This window comes from Arachis stenosperma, chromosome 5 (genome assembly GCF_014773155.1).
Source record: "Arachis stenosperma cultivar V10309 chromosome 5, arast.V10309.gnm1.PFL2, whole genome shotgun sequence".
Classification (NCBI taxonomy): Eukaryota; Viridiplantae; Streptophyta; class Magnoliopsida; order Fabales; family Fabaceae; genus Arachis; species Arachis stenosperma.
Genome location: NC_080381.1, coordinates 79,934,174 through 79,940,254, shown reverse-complemented (window position 1 = coordinate 79,940,254; position 6,081 = coordinate 79,934,174).

The window sequence follows — 6,081 nt, the reverse complement described above, 5'->3', positions numbered from 1 at the left end:
TCTGAATGAAGCATCATAGGTATCTTCTATGATGGTCTGTCTGAACTGTCCAAGATGTCATTGGACAGCTCTGCTAGAGGATCTCTTCATCTGAAGAAGACGCCTGCAGAAGCTCAAGAACTCATTGAAATGGTTGCAAATAACCAATTCATGTACACTTCTGAAAGGAATCCTGTGAATAATGGGACGAATCAGAAGAAAAGAGTTCTTGAGATTGATACTCTGAATGCCATATTGGCTCAGAATAAAATATTGACTCAGCAAGTCAATATGATTTCTCAAAGTCTGTCTGGAATGCAAGCTGCACCAGGCAGTTGGTGCACGAAATTGTGATCATCAATGGCGCCATCAACATGGTACGCTCAATTGAAATCTCAACTCTTTATCACAACTTCGCACAACTAACCAGCAAGTGCACTGGGTCGTCCAAGTAATAAACCTTACGTGAGTAAGGGTCGATCCCACGGAGATTGTTGGTATGAAGCAAGCTATGGTCACCTTGTAAATCTTAGTCAGGAAGATTCAAATGGTTATGGATGATATATGAATAAAGCATAAAGATAGAGATACTTATGTATTTCATTGGTGAGAATTTCAGATAATAGTATAGAGATGCTTTGTCCCTTCCGTCTCTCTGCTTTCCTACTGTCTTCATCCAATCCTTCTTACTCCTTTCCATGGCAAGCTGTATGTTGGGCATCACCATTGTCAATGGCTACAGTCCCGTGCTCTCAGTGAAAATGTTCAACGCACCCTGTCACGGCTCGACACAAAACTCACCGGCAAGTGCACCAGGTCGCATCAAGTAATAATAACTCACATGAGTGAGGTCGATCCCACAGGGATTGAAGGATTGAGCAATTTTAGTTTAGTGGTCGAATTAGTCAAGCAAACAAGTGTCGATTGTGTGAATTTGTGTTGACAGAATGTAAATTGCATAGAATGTAAAGGGGAGTGGGTGATTTGCAGGAAATTAAAGGGAATAAAAAGAAAAAGAGCTGAATCTTAAAGTGCAAGTAATGTAAATTGCAGAAACTTAAAGTGCAAGAAATATAAATGACGTGAAAAATAAAAGGGAAGTGGGATGTGGGAATGGCAGAAAGTAGATAAGGAAAGTAAAATTAAACAAGCAGAAGAGTAAATGATGGATTCAATTCAACCAGATTTCAGATTAAAAAGAAAAAAACAAGCTTGATGTAGCAATTAAACAGGGAAATTAAAATGGAAATCAATAGATCTCAGGACCCAAGAGACTAGATAGCCATGTCTAGATCTCACTGCCTTCCTAGATCCAAGTGCTGAAAACAGTTGCAAGAGAATTAAAGATCAAGCAGTGGAATAAAGGAATTCAAATATCAATTTCTCAAAAGTGCAGTAGTTCAAAACAGAGAGAGATCTCAAGGTGAGATTGAGACAGAATTTCCTCAATTCTCAACACCCAAGACTCAAGTAAAGCTTTGCAGAAAAGAAAACAATAAAACCCAGAGGAAGAGAATTCAATTCTCCTCCCAGAAACTCTCTCAAATGACCAGTAAGCTCTCAAAACTCCTTAGCAAAAATCACAATTCCGAAAGCTCCCTTAAAACTTCAAATCCTAAGCTATTTATACACTTTCTTTACATGGTCCTAGAGCCTTCAATTGGGCCTTGGCCTTGATGGAATTGGGTTGAATTAGGCCTCTGTTGCTTGCTCTTGGTGTTGGGAAGAAATCCACTTGTGAACTGGGCCATGTAGCTTTCACGTTTGAGCCAACGTTTGAGGTCAAACGTTGACTCAAACGTTGCTTGTGTGAAATTATGCAGCAGCCCATTCTTGATGTCATCCACGTTTGGCTCAACGTTTGAGGTCAAACGTGAGCTCAAATGTGGATCTCCCCATGCCTTCTTTTTGGCCAACATTTGGCCCAACGTTTGAGGTCAAACGTTGGCACAAACGTGGCTCAATTAGCTCATCAATCGGGGTGTTCTTCCATGCTCCTTCTTGCCAAAATGTAGCCAACGTTTGACCTCACATTTGAGGTCAAACGTTGGCTCAAACGTCGCTGCCCAGAAGCTCTTTCTTTCTTCTTTTTGGCGCCAACATTTGCCTCAACGTTTGAGGTCAAACGTTGGCGCAAACGTGCCTTCCAGGAGTGCCATTTTTCTTCTTTGTGGCACCAACGTTTGCCTCAACGTTTGAGGTCAAACGTTGGCGCAAACGTGCCCTCCAGGAGCTTCTTCTTCAGCCAACGTTTGCCTCAACGTTTGAGGTCAAACGTTGGCTCAAACGTTGGTTCTTCTCCAGGGCATTCTTCATCTTCTTGCAACCTCCTTCCAAGCTTTGTTTCACCTATCATGAATCAATCAAAAACATCAAAGCTATGCTTCAAATCATGAGATTGTTTCTCTTCCAAAATATATGACAATAACAGCACAAAATCTCATGAAAATGCATCATTTTATACATGATTGATTGAGTCAAAGATAACATGAATTTCAACCCAATTGGCTTACTTATGGCTTAAGAAAGTGCATAAAACAACATGAAAACAAAGAAAAAGACTAGTGAAACTAGGCTAAGATGACTCGTCATCACAACACCAAACTTAAAGCTTGTTTGTCCCCAAGCAAGAAGAGAATTATTGAGAAGAAAGAGTGAAAGAAGAAGAGAATGCTCATGTTAGTAGAGTATTATTGGTAGCTCATGGGGTTTTATGCAGATATGTGACTACTCACTTCTTATTGACTTATAGGCCTAGAAATTTTCCTCTAAGCATCAAGCAACACACTGCTATGACCTCTCATTATTCTTTTGTCCTTGTTTACTAAAAAATTTTTCTTTATAAGCTTTAATTCAGTGTCATGTGTAACAAGCTTCTTTTCTTTACTTGTGCTTGACACATTATTCACTTTAGACACTTGGCTCACATGCCTTCTTAGAACATTGATGCCCAGCACCTCTTTGGGTTACTAAATGTCTTGTAGTTAGGTTGCTCTTGATGGTGGATTTTCAGTTGATAATCCCGGGTTAGTTAACCAAAGTTACCAAGTGTTAATGCACTCCAAAGAACTTAATAATCCAAGCAGATCCTAGTACAAAGACACCACAGGCATATGCTCTAAAGTTCAAGCTATTGGTGTCTAGCTTTATTTCTCATTTCTTTTGTTCTTTTTGCTGCCATTTTGGCTTTTCTCATTCCATTTTTTTCTTTTCTTTTCAGCCAAGGACTTTTTATTTTCTTGAGATTCATAGACAGTGAGCTACTTTCTACTTAAAAAGAAAACATTCTATTCCTTTTATTCACTAAAAGTGAGTCACTCCACAATCACACATACATACCTCCACTTACTATTATTTGACTCTTAGCTAACAATGAACCATATTACTTCATGTTTCAAACATTTCTTTTATTGAATTGAAAAGGGTTAGGGAACATAGCATGCATTAGTTAAGTGAAAGTAAACACACAAGTACATACTTAGACTAGCTTACTTATTTCAGGAAATATAAACATAAAGCAAACAATTAAGATAACCAATAAAGATGCAAAGACTACTTTAAACAGATAGGATGCATGCTTTTTCTTGTGGTGATGAACAAGGAGCGAGTCCACCTTTCATTTGTCATGCTTTTTCTTTTTTCTTGCATTTGCTTGGGGGGTGGTGCCCTCTGTGTCCAAGCCTGTTGTCTGTTGACCCTTCCAGAATCCAGCTTTATTCATTGTTTCTTCTACTCGATCTTCAAGGCTCATAGCTTTGCTTACTTCTATTTCACTTTTCTTCTTGAAGAATTCATCATAGGTTGGAAATGCTGGATCCATGTTGTGCAGATGTTCTCCAATATAATTCAATTTGATTTGGCTATTTATGTTGTAATCAGCTTGGACTTCATATCTTGCATCTTGAAGGGCTGTGAATTCCTTAAAAGCCCTCATATTTTCAGCTTGCATTTGTGCTAACTTCCCAAATGATTCATGGGATTGAAAAGCATACTCCTCTTGCATCACAAAGAATTTTGATTCAAACTCACTTTGTTGGTTAATCATTTTCAGCTGCCATTCCTCTTGCTCTTGTTGGTGCTTCATGTATTGTAGATGGTACTCCTCTTGCCTTTCTTGAATTCTTGTGTACTATTGTGATAACCTTCCAATTGCTTCCTGCATCTGAGTCATGTTTAGATTGTCATGTAGTTGGACGTGTTGTGGTTCCACTTCCTCTTGTTCCTCTTCTTCTTCTTGTGACTCTTCTTCCTCCATTAGTTCATCTCTTTGCCTTCTTCTTTGTGGCCTTCGGCTCTGCTGTGCTTCAGTAACCATCATCATTCTTTCGATGGTTATAGGCATGCCCGGGGTCAACCATATTGGGTTTTCATCTTTCATTGGCACTTTGGCTTTCATGCACAAACGCATAATGGTACTTGGGTAATATAGCCAACCTTCGGCCGAATTCTTTTCCGCAATCCATTGAATGTCATTTGCGATGATCTCATGAACCTTCACTTCTCCTCCCATTATTAAACAATACGGCATGATGGCTCTCTTTTTATTGACCTCAGAGTTGTTCACTGTGCCCAATATTGATCTCTTCAATAGCTCATACCATCCTTTTGCTTCAGGGGTGAGGTCTCCTCTTCTCAAGTACTTGTACTTGTTCTTAGTGGTTCCTACCCACTCCGTGTTTACCACACAAATTTCACTGGCAATCTCATCATAGTCTTGCTCTTCATTTAGCCTCTGATGGTATCCTGGCTCATCAAAATGGGTTCCCCTCAGTTTCAACACTTTCATGATAGTGCTTGGGCTAAAATCTACTTCAGTTCCCCGTACATAACTCTTGTAAGTTGAAGCTTGATTCATTTCTATCCTTGGGGTGTTAGTGTAAAATTCCCATATGATGTTTGCGTTGATCCTGATAATTGGTGAAATGAGCTCTTCCCATCTCCTCTTTCTAATCTTGGCATTCATTTCTTGGCAATCATCCTCCAAGAGAAGTGGAACTTCTGGATATATCTTTTTATCTCTCATCCATCCCCATTGTGTTTGATGGTACCACGTTTTGAATCTCCATTGATCAAATGCAAGGACACTTTCTTCATTCATGGGTTCTTTTCCTTTCCTCCGTTTGGTTCTTGAAGAAGAGGCCATACTTGGTCTTTTGAGTTTAAGGTTGTATGTGGAAGGAGGTTAAGGTTTCGGCATGTTTTTGGAAGAAGAGATTTGTGAAGTTGAGAATATATGATGAGTAATAATGAAGGGAATGGAGGTTGGATGGTTAGAATGCAAGGAGTGTGCAACTTCTTCGGTTATGTGCATGGCTAGGTAGTGTTTTGTAATCATTTATTTAAACAATGAAGGGCTAGGATGCAAGTGGATATCTTGTAAATCTAAGGTGTGCATGCAAAGTTGAATAAAGACAAAGTTTGCTTCCTCAAGGGTTTTCAACGTACTCTTCCCAAGGATGTGCAGAACCACCTCTTGAAGCATGTGATGCATTCTTGTCCTCATGCTATGTCCTTTCTTGCCTTGTCCCTTTCATTGAATATTCTCTTGACCACCTAACCATCACTACAAGACAGCAAGAATAACCATATTTAAATAATGGCAAGAAAGAACGAAGAAAAGGAAAAAAAATGTAAACTACCATTCCTTATGCTAGATCAACCGTGATTTCTTCATGCATTGTCAAGGGTGACACCAAACTTAGTGTTTGGTCCTATGGTCCAAGATATCACTTCCTTAAACCATTGTTTTTTTTTTTGAAGTTCCTACTTTATTCTTGGTTAAATCTTTCATAAGGAATGCTTTATTAAATTACTTTCTAACAATTATAATCATTGTTAGACCTCCATGATATTCAAACCTTAAAAGACCATTGACTTTCATGACTTGTTCCCGCAATTTGTTTAGTGTACCCCGTGGGTACACCAAACTTAGAATTCAATCATATACCCTCCAATGTCATGAATAATTGTCAAGTTTGTCCACAAAGGTCTGAAATCATATTGGTGCAACAAATATTATTTATATTGAAATATTAAAGACAAGAAAATTAAATCATGGGTTGCCTCCCATGGAGCGCTCGTTTATTGTCACTAGCTTGACAT